The sequence below is a fragment of the Mauremys mutica genome, chromosome 1, assembly GCF_020497125.1.
Source record: "Mauremys mutica isolate MM-2020 ecotype Southern chromosome 1, ASM2049712v1, whole genome shotgun sequence".
In the NCBI taxonomy this organism is placed as follows: Eukaryota; Metazoa; Chordata; order Testudines; family Geoemydidae; genus Mauremys; species Mauremys mutica.
The window spans coordinates 80573379-80593575 of NC_059072.1; the positions used below are offsets into that span (position 1 = coordinate 80573379).

Sequence of the window (20197 nt, forward strand, 5' to 3'; positions counted from 1 at the left end):
TTTCATTAGCACTGATTGAAGCTGAATGCAAGTTATGTTGAACAGGTGGAACTTTATTAAACCCTGTGCACTACTATATTCATGGGGCTGAGTTGCTTTCAGCCTTACTCCATGCCTGTTCCCCTGGTGTCCCACCAATGACAGTCCCTCGAGGGAAAATCTCTGTCTCCAGTTCCTCTGATCAAGATAGAGTACTGCAAGGACAAATACAAAGAGCCATGCCTAAAGCAGCAACTAGAGAACTCCCTGCCCTGGAAGTCTACACATGTATTAAGCTCCCCTGCTAGACCACATCCTGTTCTTCTCTGGTGACGATGGAGGACTAAAAACTTTACAATCACTCCACAAGTCCTACGGAAAACTGTTTCTCTGCTATATACATGGAGGGTGAGAATTCTATATGCTGCCAGTGAGAGTGCTTGTGTGTGCATGCATACGTGCACGCCAGGGGTTGGTGAGGATGGGACAGCATGGATTGTCTCTATCATAGGAATAGTCCAAATACATGAGATAGCTGTGAACCTGCAAGGCTAGGCAGCACTAGAACCATGAATGTCATGGAATAATCTGAACTGTAATCCCACTGCACTTTGATAGCCTATGAGAGAAGTATTTTCAGTTTGCTCTTAGCAAAGTGATAGCTGAGAACCCTCCTTATAATGAGTCAGGTCACTGGAGGTCATTTTCCCGTTAATAAACATTTAAAAGAATAGTGATGCACAAACAGACAAATGTATTCTTCAGAACATATCACACAGGGATCCTTCAATGAAACAAAATGATGTAGGCTGATAGAAACTGTCAGTCTCACTCTCGATTGTCACTTGATAGTTAATGCTGGATTATAGGTTATCAATCTACTGTACTTCTAGAACACTGATATATGGAGATCAGAAGTTTCCATCTTTTCCCCCAGCTGGATGCATTTAATGCAGAAGTGAAAGTAAGCAGGTTCATTCCGGTACAGCAACCGGTAAGAAAGTGGCTGCCAGTACACAGCCGACTGTACGGGCAGGGCTGCTGATGGGAGTAGGGGGCAAAAGGGGCAGCTGGCCCGGGGCCCAGTCCTGGGGCTCCCAGCAGTGGTGGGAGCTCTGGGCCCTTTAAATTGCCACCAGAGCCCCAGAGCTCCCAGCCAATGCTGCCGCTACTGTACCAGCAGCCAGAGCCCCAGGCAGCGCAGACCGGGCAGTGCTGAAGGGCTGGCTGGGGGAGTCTGGCCTCAGCCCCGCCCCTTCTGCCTGAGGCCCTGCCCCTTCTGCCTAACCTCCCCCTCCTCCCACCTTGCCCATGACCCCAGCCGCCCTGCATACCGGTAAGTCCTTTAAGTTACTTTCACCCCTGATTTAATGACAGCCTTAAATACAAACCCCCAAAATGTAAAGATCTGCATCACTGAAAATTTGATTTGATTATTTCAGATTGCACAATGGTTGCAGCCCGAAAACACTAATGCATTGCATATTAACCACAGTTAACTGCATACTAACCAACTAACTGCAGCTGCCTAGCCTTATGTTCCTTAATTACAGAGGTATCTTAAAATATCTCCTATGAGAAGCGAGTATATCTGAATAATTTATTCCAATTAAAAGAAGCAAAGGAATAAAACATTTACATGGTAAATGCTCAATGTGACTGAAAAAGCACAAAGAATAATGGTGTATGTGTTGAGAGAATTTAATTTATTTTGTGAGTAAATTAATAGGGGAATGTTTTGCTGTCAGCAAACCTATACAACCAACTGATTAAACTTATTAACGTTGCTGTAAGCTGTTGACCAAAAAGGAGAGAGAAAGGAAGCATATGCATATATTTTATAATAGACTGATGTTTCACGATCATCTAGAATCTGCTTAGTAAGGAAGAGCTAGGGCATAGGTTTTCATTTTGTGAAATTCCTGCTTAACAGAAGATGCCTTATCAATGGTAATGCTGTTGGCGAGGGCATGGCAGTGAGCTTGTCATATTGCTAGTCAGGCTCAAGGAGCTGGGAGAAGGCATTCTCTGAACTGTGGTAGGGCCTGAGCCTTCTGCTTGATCAGCGCCAGCATGTGGACAGCTGCACGACACATGGTGGCTCAGTGGGTGTAGCTGGCCTGGGAGGAATGAGCTAGCAGCCAGGAGCACACAGCACAGAAGTGCTTCACATATGTGATGTGTTTAAACATGTCATGTAGATATGGAGCGCTTTCTTGGTGTATCAGAGATAAGGAGGGATTGAAAGTGGTTGTTAAAGGAGATAACTGAAGGACTCACACGAGACAGATACACATGCAAAATTAAGCAGCCTTAAATAACCAGAGTGGCCCCCAGGAATCCATGTTTCCTGTGAAGCTGTGACAAAAAAATATCAGGGGGACCAGATGTCCCAATTTTATAGGGACAATCCCGATTTTTGTGTCTTTTTCTTATATAGGCTCCTATTACCCCCCACCCCCTGTCCTGATTTTTCACATTTGCTGTCTGGTCACCCTAAAAAATATGCAGCCTTACTTAGGGCTACATTGTGACTTGGACTGTGTCCAGACTGTGGATCTGGGTCGGTAGAAATAAGCAATTGCTGTGAGCCTGATTACGCTCACTCCAGAGCAGGTGGGTGGGGAGTCAGCAGAGATGGGTGTGGGATAACCTTAATTTTGGCATTTCCTAGCTTCTGAGTGCTGGACTTTGCAACCTTAATGTTCTTTTAACATAGTTTGTGTGTGTGTAATAAGGTCACTTTAGTGGATACTGTGGCTTTCTGATGTGTTTACCTGATGTCGTTTACTGCAGTAAGATACCTCTACTGCTCTGGTCTGAACTTTTCTCTACATTGAGAAGGAGCTAATGTCATATATCAGAGGAGTATCTGTGTTAGTCTGTATCCACAAAAACAATGAGGAGTCCGGTGGCACATTAAAGACTAACAGATTTATTTGGGCATAAGCTTTTGTGGTTAAAAATCCCACTTCTTCAGATACATGGAGTGAAAATTGCAAAAAAAAAAAAAAAAAGGAATGCCACGAAATATCGCGACAAATGCCTAAATATCGGGACAGTCCTGATTCTATCGGGACATCTGGTCACCCTACTGCTGAGAAGGATCTGGGAGTGGTGGTGGATCACAACCTCAACATGAGTCAGCAATGTGATGCTGTTGCGAAAAAAGCAAATGCAATTTCAGGTTGCATTAACAAAGGTATAGTGTGCAAGTCGTGGGAGGTGACAGTACCTCTCTACTCAGTGCTGATTAGGCCTCAGCTGGAGTACTGTCTTCAGTTTTAGTCACCAATATATAGAAAGTATGTAGAGAAACTGGAAAGGATCCAGAGGTGGGCAACTAAGATGATTAAAGGGATGAAATGCACGTCATAAGAGCAAAAGCTGAATAAATGGGTTATGTTTAATTTGGAAAGAGGAGATTAAGGGGGAATATGATAGCAGTCTTCAGATACTAGAAAGGTTGCCATAAAACAAGATGGAGAAAAGTTGTTCTCTCTTGCCACAGACTGCAATACAGGAGGCAATGGGTTCAAACTACAGCATAGCAGATTTAGATTAAATCTCAGGAAAAAACTTCCTAACTGTAAGAACAGTAAAACAATGGAACAGATGGGCCTTGGGAGGTTGTGGAAGCTTCTTCACTGGGGGTTTTCAAAAGGAGGCTGGATAGTCATCTGTCTTGGATGATTTAGACACAACAAGCCTTCATCTTGGCAGGAGGTTAGACTACATGACCCTTGTGATCCCTTCTAACCGTATGATTCTATAAATACTGCTTTGCAATGTCTGCAATGACTAAGGACCCCTTTCACGAATTAGGACCATAGTGTGCTTGATACTGTACAAAAATGTAACAAGGCCTGTAGATTTCTGACAAGATATGAAAGGTAGATGATAATACACAAGGGGAGTGGGAAATGGGAGAAGAGGATAACAGCAAAATAAGCATATTTTACATAATAGACGCTAGTTTCTGCTCACCACTCGTCTAGCCATTCGGCGGAGCTCCTATTATAATTGGCACCTTTCTTAGCAATAATCATCAAAGATGCCAAGAACTGAACAGGCAGGAGGCCTGAATTGCCTTCTCATTCCAAGATATCCCTTAAGGCTCCATGTTGGGGAAAGTCGCAGGGAAGTGTGCATTACCTTAGCCCAGGCTGTAACTGTTTTGTGTACAGTCTTCCATGCTGTCCATCTACCACCTTTCAGGAGGAACTACATTAATTTTAACCAAGGAAAAGGTAAACAAGTTTCAGCAGGCTGCTGTGCAGTAATTCATTAGATCTCTTATTACATCTTGTCAAATGGAATAAGCATGCAAGGATGAGGATGGTATATCTCTCTTGCATACTAAAAACAGGGGAAGACAGAATTTGCTCTTGTTGTCATGGAAAAGCTGGTAAACAATGAAAAATATGCCATAGATTAACATTATTTCAACTTCATCTAATAATGCAAACCAATCTGCTAATGAGAACTAAGTTCCCCCTCATCCATATCTTTCCTTTCACATGAACTGTGGCAGCAAGGGCAGGAAAAACTAGAAGTCTCTTTACTAAATCATTCCTTCCTGCAGTTCAAAATACACACTAGAGTTCAAAATGCATCAAAGACAATTGGAAATGACACACTATATTTTTAACTTTCATGCGATTCTTTCCTATCAAATGCTGTTGTAATGGCTTTCTACACAGCAACATTTCCCTTTTTCCATAATAGGTGAGACAAGCTCAGACATGTTTATTATTGACACAAACAAATACAAATGGTGTAAAAGAGTGTAGTCTGATTGATGTCAATGGAACTACACCAATTTACACCAGCTGAGGATCCAGCCCAAGATTTCAGTATCTGCTAATAAATGCCTGCTCACTATACAAGATTTTAAAAATCTGTGCCAGTGAAATGATATTTAGCCTACGCTGCACAGGAGAGATTTTCTTTATGACTGGTATAGAAACATGAACAAAGCAATCAACAACAACAAAACATATTGGGACACTCTACATAATTTTCATTTCAATTTGACCAAGTTCTTTTTAAGCCTGTGGAAGTCGATGTCAGCTTCTTTTTCTTTTAAATGTTATCTGTTTAATGAGTCACTGAACCACCAAAATGATAAAATGATTATCATGAGAGCAAAGCTAAGGGCCCTATTCTGATGTTACAAATTATGTCTGATACACAGGCTTGTTAAAGTAACTGATAAGAGAACTAGTAGCATGTAATCAGATTAACTTTTTAAAGTAACAGATTACGTTAACAAATACCTTTAAAATGGAACCTTGAGGAATACTCTGATAACTTTCATATTATTTTCATTTACTTTTCTTTACTGCCACTCCTGGCTTCAGAGTGAGCAGTGATGTCATGGTATCCAGTTCTGCTAGAGCTTGGTATCCACTGCTAGAGCAGTGGTTTTCAACCCCTGTGGTCCGCAGACTCCTGGGGGTCCTCAAACTTGTGTCACATATTGGTGCATCACTTTAGGTCAGGGGTAGGTAACCTATGGCACACGTGCCAAAGGCGGCACGCAAGCTGATTTTCAGTGGCACTCAAACTACCCGGGTCCTGGCCACTGGTCCAGGGGGCTCTGCATTTTAATTTAATTTTAAATGAAGCTTCTTAAACATTTTAAAAATCTTATTTAATTTACATACAACAATAGTTTAGTTATATAATATAGACTTATAGAAAGAGACCTTCTAAAACGTTTAAATGTAATACTGGCATGCGAAACATTAAATTAGAGTGAATGAATGAAGACTCGGCACACCGCTTCTGAAAGGTTGCCGACCCCTGCGTAAGGCTAATATTTGACATCAGATTGCTGTAATGGGATGTAACATATCAGGAATTTTGTCAAAGGAGTTTTAATTAGGTAGAAGTTTTATTAACTCAGTGAAGGGAATATCTGCTTTGGGTTCACTGTAGAAGGCAAAAAAGTGCAAATACCTAAATACTGGTACTGAATGCCAAGCTGAGTATCCTGTACTCTACTGATTAGTTACATACTATCTGGATGAGTGGGCTAATTTAAAATATAACAATTGGCAATATATATATATATATATATATATATATATAAATAAAATATGCCATTTATTATATATATTGGCATATATATAATATGCCAATTGTTCTATTTTAAATTAGCCCACTCATCAAAATCATTTCTCCAAAGATTTCAAAGCACTCAGCAAACCTCATTAAATGATTATATGTGATTTGCTGTACACAGAGGTCACTTCACTACTCACCGAAATGCAGCATCTTGTGGTGCAGGGGTGGAATGAGCCGGGGTGGGGAAAGCTGACAAGCTCTTCTCAGTATCCAAGCTCTGCCTCCTTGAGCAGCCACTCACAGTAGATTGCACAGATGTTTGAAGTATAATTCGATGTGCTCTGCTGGGCTTGGCTCCGTTATTGGCCTCTGTGGCACTTTCTCCTCTTTGGTGGGACTTGGATGCCCTAGTGGGCTGTAAAGGATTGGCTCTTTTCTGGTGAGTTCAGATGTCCCCATGGGCTTTGTTGCATTGTCTCCACAGGTGAGGGGGGCGGGCGGGAGTGGCAGTGCACCACTCCCTCATGGCACCATAATGAGTTGTCACTATTGCAGATTGTGCAGATCTTCATAGTATGATTACCCTCTCCTTTTTCACATGCTATGATTAGCAGTGAAATAGTTAATAATACTGACATTTTCATTATCATTGGGCATTGAGTTGATATGGGCAATTCACACCTCTCAGAGCAATTGTTTTAGGCTGTCTGCAGATTCAGACAATTAACTCAATTACATTCCAATCACATTTTGAAGGTTTTCTTCATAGCCATATGGGCTAGAGATTTACTTTTTAAAAAAAAGAAATGAAGGAGACTCTGGAGCTCAAGACGGTACCAACTCATCGAGCTGCTGTGAGCCAGTCCAATTCAACCTCTATGTCTGGGCTGGAAGGCTACAGCCTCTAAACTGTGCCCAGAAACAGTACATAAGGGTTCAGGAAATTAAAAAAGGGGGGGAATGTCAATTTGAAGCCATAGGGAGAAAAGGCAGAATATAACTACTCCATTAGGGCTGCAATCTGCCACCCCAGCAGTGAGCAATACCTCACTCCACAAGCTACTCCATAGAAATCAATGGTACTTCTCAGTGTGCCATACTACTCAGCATAAGTAAAGGGGGTGGATTCAGGCCCCTAATTGGGCCAGACCATTAATTCTATAATAAAAAGCAGCATGGGATTTCTGAGGCCGATATGTGGGCAGAAGGCCCTCTGTTTATCTCTCATTTAAGAATGACACCTCCAGCAGCATCCTGGGGCATTAATTCAGTACTGAGTCAGAGGGAAGAGCATGACTCACTGCGGCACCTAATTTTTCCTTGGAAGTTTTTCATCCAAGCACTGACCCAGCCTGACTCTGTTCAGTGTATGAGACCCGAGAGATTGCAGCCTATTCAAAATACAGAATAGCACACAGGCTAGGATCCTTAATAACTGATTTTAAAAGAATGGCTAATTCTGTGGGATGCAGTTAGACTAGAGTATTTAACTCAGGAATATTCATCTTGCAGTTGACTTGAAAAAAAAAACAAAACAAACCCTTAGCTGTTAAATAACAGATACAGCATGTGTCATACTATAAACACTTGCTTCCTTTAGTAAATACGCACACAGTAAACAGGAATAACTAATTACAATATACCATTAACATGTATTTGGTTAGAAAAGAGCACAACCTACTAATTCTTTATCTTTGCTACCTAGCTACCTGAATTTCGCAGCGGAACTGAGTGCCTAGCAGAAAGCTTGACGTGAATCCACTTGTAAACAGACAGACACCAGTGGGGGTGCCAGGATTTCACTGTGCTGTGGGGCTCTGTATGTTGTCAGTGGATTGACAATGATCAGTGACTCAGTGTTTCTCATTCTTAATCCAGCCCACTCTGCCACTGGTGGGAAGCAAATCCAGGCACACACCCAGGAACAGGTCCAGTGCTATATTACTGACAGGACTCCAGCAGCCTGCTTCACGCTCGAACAGCTTATGTGCTACCCACCTATTCTACTAGCAATGCTCAGTTGCTGGCTCTATGGTGCCTTTTAAAGGCACACACTGTTACACTAGTGCTGGTCTGCTTCTAACCACAGAATTTCCCCAACATTGAAACAAGATGAATGTTTTTTTAAAAAAGGGTAAAACAGATTTAAACCACTGATATTATATATATGCCATAGGTCTATATGTTTATGATACGGTGTATGTACACAAGTGAGTGAGAAATGCATCTTGTGGCACAAGCCAGCCCCTGAATAATCTCTCCAGTGCAGAGGGATCCCAGGTGACAAGAGCTGCAGCAGCTCCTACTGTTGTGGTTAAACTTGGCACCACTGTGGAGATGGGAGAAAGGTGTCTTTAAAACTTCATTTCTGCTGCCCCAGTCCTGGCTGATTCAGCACCAAACAGCCTTCATATAACTTACAGGATCTGCTAAATCAGTGGTTCTCAACCTGGGGGGTACACAGAGGTCTTCCATCAACTCATCAAGATATTCGCCTAGTTTTACAACAGGCTACAGAAAAAGCACTAATGAAGTCAGAACAAACTAAAATTTCATATAGACAATGGACTTGTTTATACTGCTCTATATACTATACACTGAAATGCAAGTACAATATTTATATTCCAATAGATTATGAGGTAAAAATGAAAAAAGTAAGCAATTTTTCAGTAGTGTGCGGTGACAGTTGTATTTTTATGTCTGATTTTGTAAGCAAGTCGTTTTTAAGTGAGGTGAAACTTGGGCGTACGCAAGACAAATCAGACTCCTGAAAGGGGTACAGTAGTCTGGAAAGGTTGACAGCTACTGTGCTAATTTATGAAGAAGCTCATGATCTGCCACAGTGCCATGCACTACACCCCCCTCATTGCTGCCTGACATAGTGCTCCCTCCTGGCTTTTCTCTGGCCCCAACATGCCCCCTAAAGTGAGGTGGTTAGGAAGCAGGTAGCCTAGAGCTGGCTTTACAAAACTGGAGGATACCCTGCAGCGGAAGGAGTCTTTGCCTGCCAAGTACTCCTCTAGCAATGTAAAACAAATGGAACTGGGCCTGAGGAGTGTGCTCCCTCTAAGTTATCATGCAAGTTGCAAAGCAGTGGAGAAGCAGGGTCAGTATGCTTTCAAAGGGCTAATACTTCTAAAGGCATGAGGGCATTAAAGGAATAGATAGATGCCTGTACAACAGGTGTAGTCTGGACTCTTTCCAACGCAGCCATCCTGGTTCACAGAGAGAAGACCAGAGATCTGCCATCGCTCTTGCCTGTACATCCCAGTTATAGGAGTCATCTCATGCTTACGGAGACAATTTTTAAAACCAAAAACCGGATCACTTTTGTGGCAACACTTTTTAGGGTCAAACAAAAGACAAAAGACACTTTAAAAATGCATGTGCTGGTGTTGCTACTGCCAACTTTTCACTCAACAGTGAGATGTACATATGTCTTGGAGTGGAGGACTTTTTCCCAGCACCATGGAGGTCTGAATGAGCTTATCATGAACCACTGAACAGGTATAGCTAACGTTCACTTTGAGCTAAAGAACAGCTTGGATGGTGTCTACACACATTTGATTTTTCCCTTCACTCCAAACACAGTTCATCACACTAAGCACTATTATATTATATCTCCTTAGTGTTTTGATTGATGAAAGGAAAACCAGGACATTTGAAGTGCCCCCTAGCCTCAAGGTCTTGGCACACAGGGACATTATATGAATAACTTTGGGGAAAACTGGGATACATGGTCTCCCTACTTATACCTGGATTCCACATGAATTTGCTATGGTGGTAAAAAGACTCCAACCATCCTTTTCTCCCTTCTGCTCCCAGAACACATGCCCAAGGGACACATGATTTAACCAAATGACTCCCATTATCTATTTTCCTTTCCATAAAAATCACCTGCTGGGCAAACACATACATTTCTGTATTGCAATAGAATGCTTAGGCTTGTTGTCCCCAAGCTTTGTTCTACAGTTCCTCATTAACATCATCAGCTCCAGGGATGAAAGAAGCTCCACCTATTATTTTTGGCATATATTGTGTCTCATTCCCTTCCAGGATCACTCAATATTACCAGACATTGGCAGAGCATATGCTATACACATCTTCCCTACAAGCCTAATGCAGGATCTCAGGGTCCTCCCACTGAAATCCACGACAAAATATTCATTTAAGTCAATTGGAACATGGTCGAGCCCACAGCCTGGATGGTACCTGCCATCCTAGTGCTTAAGAATAATCAAATATATTTTTATTCCAATCATTTATTTGGAGTGAAGTCTGAGAGTTGCTGAGGCTCATCTGTCCCAAGACATAAATATGCAGCTTTATTCTTTCAGAAGATAAGCACATGCCAACATGAGAACACATGCAATATCCGATGCTGCTGAGAGGGGACAACTGTTTAGATGCAACCTTAAAACACACAGAGACAGACTATGTGCCTACTGCCTGTGCAATACCTGATTACACAAACCACTTACGCTGACAAGTTACTCTGCATTTTGAAGAGTGATTGAGAAATATTAGGGCTGGTACTCATACCCTTCTTTTGGTTTACTGTTGCTTTTAATTCAGCATTATGATATCTACCATCATTACAATATAGTTTTCTGAAGCTGTAGTGCTATCATCGTTGAAACAGAGCAAATTCAAATATGTGACAACAATCCTTGTCAAAAGTATAAAGAGAGAGCTTGTTACATATAAGATGTTAGCTTGGGGCATAACCATTATACTTACCAAACTTCCTATATTAAAGGTGCAATGGCAGAGAATCATTAGAATATTATTTATTCCTGATAGATATTTATCAATGAGCAATGCCTATTAGTGGTTCGTTTCAATTTAAATATGTCCCCAAACTTCAGGTGGATGACCAAAATTTTAATATCGCATTACAGTGGACAGGATTTATCGGTTATGAAACAAGCTTACTGTTGTATGTCACCTTGACTTTGAGCAAATGTATCATAGAGCATAATGGAGCATAAAAGAAAAATGATTCTCAAAGGCACAGGTACAAGTTGACTTTCATACTTCCTAAGCATAAAGGCGAGAATAAAGTGTGAAACATCATATTTGTTCATTTGCTTTTCCTCTCCAGAGTGTTCTGGGAGTTTCCCAAGGCTTATGAATTACACTATTTCAGTCCAGTTCAGTGTAAGATGCAGTGTCTCTCGTCAAAAACAATTACACACACACACACACACAAGTAAACAAGAGATACCACCCCAAAGTTTCTTTCTATTGTATTCTAGTTATAGCCCTGACAGTCATTTAGCTGAGGCCATTTTAAGGTTTCTTTTGCTAATAATAAGCAAGAGGCAATGAAGCTCTTATTACCTTATGATTTCTAAACCTTCAATCTCTTTCCTATGTTGCATGTCAGTTTGTGAAACCAGAATAATATTTTACAGAAGGGAAGTAAGATAGCAATTTATATTGTTTTATTGGGAATTTATATGAATGAATTTAATAATATTTTATCTTACTTGTGTTAAAATAAATCTATATTTTAAATAAGTAAATGTATATTTTGAATAGGCAAAAATCTTCATTTGATCTTTACCATAACACTGTCCCCCCCATATTGCTTAAAGCTTATTCTTCACAGTTAACAGTAAACATCCTTGGCTAAATTATGACTGCAGACCTCTGCTACAATCAGAAATGATTATTTAAAAATGTTTAGGAAATGCAATGGTTTTTGCAGCGCACTTGCTCGCAGTGTTCTCAGTCACTGAAACCACTGTGTGGTATTAATTAATTCAGTCTTAGCAAATCTCATTAAAGGTAAAACTATAAACATTTCCTAAATTGTTGTGGAACATCGAATAAGCTTGGATATTCTACTTGGTGCTTTTTAGAAAAAGCTTTGACCTCTAGAATAGAATTTCAGGGGACAATCTCATCCAATATGTCTGAAAAATGTGTCACGTCAAGCCACCAGCCAATTCTAACCTTTATTATATGTAATACTTAACAGAGAAAACAATTTAGGCTAACTGTATCCTCGGGATACAGAAGAGAGACTGATATCACTTACAGTACATACTGGTAGATAAGGTTTCATTTCCCACTTTGGTATAGGACTATGTTAAGCCTAACAATACAATATAGACTGTGATGTACTGTTTTTATTTGCCAAAATGCAAATCCAGGTAAAGCACAGGAATCCAAAGGGTGAGTGGCATTATGTTTCTAAACCCACATTATTTATATAGCATTATGCTATTGGTTTTAAATGTTGTTGTGGCCAAGTTATCTCTTATAATGTTTATCACTTACATGAGTAATTTGAGGAAGACTGAAGGTTGTTTGAAGGACTTATAAACAGTTTTTCAAAATGGGTTTCAACAAACACTGCATTCAGTTCATCCTAGTCTCTTTATACTATAAAATGTCTAAATGTAAATATTTGATTCAAGTTTGAGCTGTTCCTAATGTATATGATTATGAAGCACACCCTATCAACTTAAAAGTTAATGTTAATCAGTGCTTAGCTGCAAGTGAGGAAATACACTTGAATAACACCACATTAATATATTTCCTTAAGATATGTAGCTCATGCAATTAGGATTCAATTTAAATGAAAATATATTTCCTTTTGGATAGTTGTGTCTCTTTTCATGTTACATAAGTGATATTCTATGGCAAGTGCAATGAAAATCTTTTAGGTTCTAAATTAATTTATTTCCCTCTTTCGGATAGCTGGACATTAACCATGTTACATAATATAACAGAAGTCTTAGCTGCCAAACTGGAGTTAATAGAGCAGCACATGTGTTAGTTACCTCAGATGTTGAGTAGATTCCAATTAAGGCCTTGCCTATCTAATTATAATGAGTCCAGGTTTTTGAAGTGTTGTACGTGTTTGTTTTTGTCTCAAGTAACTAATTAATGAAGTCTGAAATAATTAATGATGAATGTAACAGAAGTAGAGTGGTAGATAGTGAAGTTAGTGAATCTATCTCCTTTCTCACCATCCATTTGTTCTCTAATCGACATATCTCTGCTATTAATTGAGTAAACTGTCAAATCAAGAATCTTATGTGTACAGCCTAAAACTTATGAGAGCCCGAGCATTTCTATGTAGCATCATAGTACACGATAATACTCAACGGTCAGTCTGAATCTAATATTGTCAATTGCTGATCAGATGACTGAAGTTGGAAAGTTACAGTAAGTGGTGGTTGAGGGTGCTTAACATTTCACAGAAGGTACTCTGCACCTCACCAGACTGAACTCTAAACCTGAGGAAAGTGGAATCATTCCTATTTCTACTATTCAAAAAAATCTAAAGAAAAACGAATCTTTCTTTCTTGTTATTAAAAACAAGTTTTCCCAGGAGCATCTGGCTTTCCAAATGTTTATCATGTGGATGACTCACTAGCTTTATGCGAAGATGCCATGCTGTTATTTCAAAACCAAAATATCAGCACTGACATTTTCATATGTTGCACTGAGATCCTAATTCTCTCTCATTATTATATATATTAGCGTGGCTTTTAAAATTCTAAGCAGCAGCTTGGACTATTCATGATGTTGCTTTTGGGTGCAGGAAACTCTTCTGAAAAGGCTCTCGCTCTCTCTCTGACAGACTGACTGTCTTTATGGCTGATCACTTCTTTACAAAAATAGCAGCGTTTCCCCTTTTTGGGCCACATTCCCACGGCCAGCTGAACTGTATTTGCTGCAGGATCTGAAGGTGCCTGTTCTCAGGGCCTTTTGGTGCGGCAAACGAGCTCCTGTTGTAACTTAGGGCTTGGCTACACTTACAAGTTGCAGCGCTGGTGGAGGCTTTCCAGCGCTGCAACAACACCCCGTCCACACTTGCAGGGCACAACCAGCGCTGCAACTCCCTGGTTGCAGCGCTGGCTGAAAACCCATCCCGGCAGGGGTATAAGGAGTGCAGCGCTGGTGATCCAGCGCTGCCCAGCAGGTGTGGACACTCACCAGCGCTTTACCTGTCCTCCAGGGAATAAGGAGGTATCCCAGAATTCCTGTTCAGCCACTCTGCACATCAGTTTGCACTCTACTGCTCTTGGCTCAGGTGACCCGCCCTGTAAATGCCCCGGGAAATTTAAAAATCTCCTTCCTGTTTGCTGCAGCCAGGTGTGGAGTGCAATCAGTTTTAATCAGTTACAGGTGACCATGCCTCCACGCGGCAAACGAGCCCCAGCATGGAGCACTGGTGAATTGCAGGACCTCATCAGTGTTTGGGGTGAGGCATCTGTTCAGGCACAGCTGCGCTCCGGCCGTAGGAATTACGATATCTTTGAGCAGATATCAAGGGCCATGCTGGATCGGGGCCATGATCGGGACGCAGTACAATGCAGGGTGAAAATTAAAGAGCTGCGGAGTGCCTATTACAAAGCCCGAGAGGGGAATCGACGATCCGGAGCTGCTCCCACGACCTGCCGTTTTTACAGGGAGATGGATGAGATACTTGGGGGTGACCCCACTGCCAATCCCAGGATAACGATGGACACTTCTGAGCAGGCTGGGGGACAGGAGGAGGAGGCGGAGGAGGCGGCGGAGGCGGAGGCGTGGGGGGGGGAGGAAACCGCGAGTGAAGCTCCTGGCATGGGGGAAGAAACCGCAGATTCCCTGGAGGCATGCAGCCAGGAGCTCTTCTCAAGCCAGGAGGAAAGCACCCAATCGCAGCAGCCAGCAGTTGCAGAAGGACAAGCAGAGGAGCGTGTTACCGGTAAGCGGCTTTTATTTTCTGGGTGAAATGTTTCTGGAGAGGAGGGGGGGTTATGGATGCATGCATGCCAGCCTCTAGATGTGGAATAGCCCGTTGATGTGGTCTATCACGTCGCGGTAATCTGCCTCAGTTATCTCAGCAAAAGCTTCATCCAGAGCGTGGGCAATATGCCTGCGCAGGTTTATAGGCAGAGCCACTGTGTCCCTTGTCAATTTGACGGTGACGCGTCCGCGCCACTCTTCTGCCAGTGGTGGGGGGACCATTTCTGAACACAGGCAAGCCGCATAGGGTCCCGGGCGGAATCCACATTGCTCTAAAAGAGCCCCCCGCTGTTCCCTAGTGACTCGCAGTAGGGAAACATCTTCCAGGATTAAGTCCTGTGAAAAATGTTGGGAGACTCTTTAGTGAAGAGATAGGGAGATAAGATCACCCCTGCATCTGCATTTCACTCAACCCCTCTAGCACTCCAGATTACCCGAAGCAACCAGCTCCCCTCTTACACCCAAGCCCCACTTCTCCCCATATAAGCACTGCTCACTCACCATGTCGTGGCTTCTGTAGTGTTATGCGTGTGGGTAAAAGAATGCTTAAATAAGAACTCACTCCCTCAGTGTAACAATTCATGTCTGGAGATAGTGGATACAATGCTGCCCGTGTTAAATGTTGTCATTTCTGTTTCTACAGTGACCTTGACTACTGGACTGCCCAGATGTTCAACATCACAGAGGCTTCAAAATTTGAGAAAAAATCCCCGAAAGAGCAAAGAAGACATGCTGAAAACTGTTCTTAATCAGTCTGCTCGAGAGAGTAAGGACTTGAAGGATTGGCGAGAGAAAGAAAGCAGGACACGCAAGAGAAATGCAGTGGCCAAGAGGAAAACCACGGAGCGGCTGCTAAGCATCCTGGAGCGCCAAGCGGAGTCTATAGAGTCACTCGTTGCCATGCAAGCAGAGCACTACCGTGCTACTCCCCCACCCGCCCCGTCCTTTGTGCCTTGTGCCCCAATGTCAGCTCAAACCACCTTTCCCCAGCATCCAGGTTCTTACCACCACCAGCTGCCTCCAACACCTGTATGTTCCCCAACCAGCCCTGATACCTACCACCACCCTTACCCTCTGCATTCAACCCCCATCACCATGCAGTATATGAACCCTGAAGTGCAGGATTCATTAAACAGCAATCCAGACAGGGCATATGCAAACTTGTGACTGTACAGTTCACCAACCCACACCCCTGCCCTCTTGTGTTCATGAAATGTTGTGTGTCTGTCTGTCTGTCAAGGAAGTTTTTTTCTTTTCAATAAAACAATTCTTGGCTTTGAAAACAGTCTTTATTATAGCAGATAGTGAAAGATACCTTAGCCCAGTAAAGAAAGAGGCACTACAAATCATATTATTATTATGGATAATAGAATAACAGTGTAAGCAGTGCAATTCACTCCCATGCAAGGCAGCAAACATTATTGTTGGCTTTCAGCCTCAAATTCTTCCCTCAAGGCATCCCTAATCCTTGTAGCCCTGTGCTGGGCCTCTCTATTAGCCCTGCTCTCTGGCTGTGCATATTCAGCCTCCAGGACTTGAACCTCGGTGGTCCATGCCTCACTGAATGTTTCACCCTTCCCTTCACAAATATTATGGAGGGTACAGCAAGCGCATATAACCGCGGGGATGCTGCTTTCCCCCAAGTCTAGCTTCCCATACAAGCAACGCCAGCGGGCTTTTAAACGCCCAAAAGCACACTCCACAGTCATTCTGCACCGGCTCAGCCTGTAGTTGAACCGGTCCTTGCTCCTGTCAAGCTTCCCTGTATAGGGTTTCATGAGCCAAGGCAGTAACGGGTACGCGGGGTCTCCAAGGATCACAGTGGGCATTTCGACATCCCCTACTGTGATCTTCCTGTCTGGGAAAAAAGTCCCTGCCTGCATCTTCCTGAACAGGCCACTGTTCCGAAAGATGCGTGCATCATGCACCTTTCCAGGCCAGCCTGTGTAAATGTCAATGAAACGCCCGCGGTGATCCACAAGCGCCTGGAGAACCATAGAGAAATACCCCTTCCGATTAACGTACTCTGATGCCAGGTGGGGGGGGGCCAGAATAGGAATATGCGTCCCATCTATCGCCCCTCCACAGTTAGGGAAACCCATGTGTGCAAAGCCATCCACAATGTCCTGCACGCTCCCCAGAGTCACGGTCTTTCTTAGCAGGATGCGATTAATTGCCTTGCAAACTTGCATCAAAACGATTCCCACGGTCGACTTTCCCACACCAAACTGGTTCCCGACCGACCGGTAGCTGTCTGGAGTTGCCAGCTTCCAGATTGCAATAGCCACTCGCTTTTCCACCGTCAGGGCAGCTCTCAATCTTGTGTCCTTGCGCCGCAGAGTGGGGGCGAGCTCAGCACACAGTCCCATGAAAGTGGCTTTTCTCATACGAAAGTTCTGCAGCCACTGCTCATCATCCCAGACTTCCATGACGATGTGATCCCACCACTCAGTGCTTGTTTCCCGAGCCCAAAAGCGGCGTTCAACGGTGCTGAGCATTTCCGTAAATGCCGCAAGCACTTTAGTGTCACACGCGGCAGGCAAATCCATATTGATATCATCGTCGGAATCCTCACTGTCACTTTGGAGCTGAAGGAATAGCTGGACTGCCAAACGTGTTGTGCTGGTGACACTCATCAGCAGAGTCCTCAGCAGATCGGGCTCCATTTGCCACAGAAATCGCGATTCACACAGAGAGTAACAGAAAGACACTCACAATGGCGCCAAACGCTGCTGGAAAGAGTGAATGCTGGGATGTGAAGCGATGCACCACGGGGCGCTGGCAAACAGGAAGCGGAATGACCCGCACACTTCCTTCCCCTTCCCACAATACTCAGCGCCAAAACGGCGCCAAAACGGGACGAGGTGCTCTGTGGGATAGCTGCCCACAATGCACCTCTCAATACAGCGCTGGAAAGTGCTGCAAGTGTGGCCACACTGCAGCGCTGGTAGCTGTCAGTGTGGCCACACTCCAGCGCTGGCCCTTCCACAGCTGCATGACCAGCGCTGTAACTCCCAGCGCTGCAACTTGTAAGTGTAGCCAAGCCCTTAGCGCCTAAGGGCTTTTCTGAGTTATGCCTGCTAGTTTGGTCCCCAAGGGACTGCTTTGCTGTCTGGGTATTGCTAAAGCACAGTAGTTTAGCTGTCCCTCCTCCCACTTCTGGTCATATCCTTGACCTGCCCAGGAACATCCACATCTGGGAGTGGAGAGCTACAACATCCAGAGAGTTCTCTAGGTCAGGTGACCCCCCCAGATGCTCTGTTAGAGTGGTACAATGGACGCCTGGCCTTTTTTTTCTGTTTTGGTGTTTATATAGCACCAGCTGTGTGTTAGGGAGTAAGACAAAACCCTTTCCCCAAAGAATTTACAAATTAAGGACTAATCTTGCTGTCCTTGGGTACCTATGATGTCCACCTACTTCGACAGGAGTTCTGTATGCACCAGGAATACAAATTTGGTGTCTCTGTGTAGTCCTTCATATGATCATCTTTTGTATCAAATGGACCAAGTATTACAGCTGTGGATATTTTCAGTATGAATAATCAAACATTTCAGGGGGATTAAGAGGAGGCAGAGGAATGGCAAGAGAGGGCTTCCTGACAGACTGGGTCCCTGCAGGATTCTCCTCTCCCTTCAGCACAAGGGGATTGTTGAGAGATACAGTATCAGTGTAGCAGCTCCTATGCCCCAGGAGTGTGGCTGGGGAAAAAAGAGCAAGGCTGGGTCATCCCCAGCCCTGCTTATCCCTAATTACATGGGGGCCTTTAGCAGGCTCCAATTAATGCTGAGAACTAGATTAGTGTCTAGATAGCCCCCGGATCAAGAAAGCACAAAAGGTGCCCTAAAGCTACCTTTGCATTCCCCCTACCCATGGCCTTGTAGCAACGGCTCCTTGCTCACGCTGGAGAATCAGACCCTCTGACTGTATTGTGCCTGGTCCAGAGAAAAGAAAATGACATCAGAGCTAGTGGCTATTCTAAAATGTGACTTGATGGAACGTTTAGAGAGACCAACAAACCAGATGTTTGTTTATAAGCTTTCATCAGTTCTGAACAGAAGAGATTTTCTTTTATAAAAATAAATGACTAAATTAATGGATGGTGGCTTTGCAGAGCACAGAATACATCCAACGCTTTTCATGATATGTATGATCTTCTCAAGCCACTTTGGGCTCAGAGTGAAAATCTCCCTTGTTTTTGTACATTCTGAGGGAATGCTGCTCCCACTGGAGCAGATTACCCCATATCTGCCTTAGGTGGGGTTTCTTACATCTTCCTCTGAAGCATATGAAGCTGGCCATTGTTAGAAACAGGATGATCTAGATACACCCATGGATCTGGTCCTGTATGGCAAATCCTATGTTATATTAAGGGCCCCTACCAAATTCGTGGCCAGGAAAAATGCACCATGGACCATGAAATCTGGTCTCCCCTCCTGAAATCTGTATAGTATAGGGTAAATGCACACAAAAGACCAGATTTCATGGGGGAGACCAGCAGGGCTGGCTTTAGGCCTATTCCACCAATTCCCCCGAATCGGGCCCCGCGCCTAAGAGGTCCCCATCTCCAGTGAGAATCCCTTCCCTGGCTAGAGGTGCCTTTTTAATTTTTACTCACCCGGCGGCGCTCCGGGTCTTCAGCGGCACTTTGGCGTTGGGTCCTTCACTGCCGCCAAAGACCTGGAGTGAGTGAAAGACCCGCTGCCGAAGTGCTGCCGAAGACTCGGAGCACCACCCGGTGCGTACAAGCCTCAAGGTTTTTTTTTGTTTTTTGTTTTTTTTTTAGTCATCCCTGCCAGGGCCCCATCAAAACTGTTAGAATTGGGCCCCACACTTCCTAAAGCCGGCCCTGCCAGCATTTCTCAAACTGGGGGTCCTGACTCAAAAGGGAGTTGCAGGGGGGTCACAAGGTTATTTTAGGGGGGTTGCGGTATTGCCACCTTCACTTCTGCGCTGCTTTCAGAGCTGGGTGGCCAGAGAGTGGCACCCTCCCAACAGCAATGCAGAAGTAAGGGTTGGCAATACCATACCATGCCATCCTTACATCTGTGCTGCTGCTGGCGGCGGCTCTGCCTGAAGAGCTGGGCTCCTGGCCAGTAGCTGCAGCTTTCCAACTGCCCAGCTCTGCAGGCAGCGCTGCCACCACCAGCAGAGCACAGAAGTCAGGGTAGCAGTACCACAACCGCACCCCATAATAACCTTGCAACCCCCCACCCCCAACTCCTTTTTGGGTCATGACCCCTATAATTACAGCACCCTGAAATTGCAGATTTAAATAGCAGAAATCATGAAAGGTACAATTTAAAAATCATATGGTCTTGAAATTGACCAAAATGGACCGTGAATTTGGTAGGGCCCTAGTTATATTCCTTGCCCCCTGCCCTACTGGCCTTGCTC

General features: G+C 43.7%; 1 long non-coding RNA gene across 1 annotated transcript in view; it reads right to left on the reverse strand.

Annotated features, from left to right (window-relative positions):
• Positions 1 to 20197, reverse strand: part of LOC123366828 — an 88925-nt gene that overhangs the window by 30828 nt on the left and 37900 nt on the right. The window lies entirely within an intron of this gene.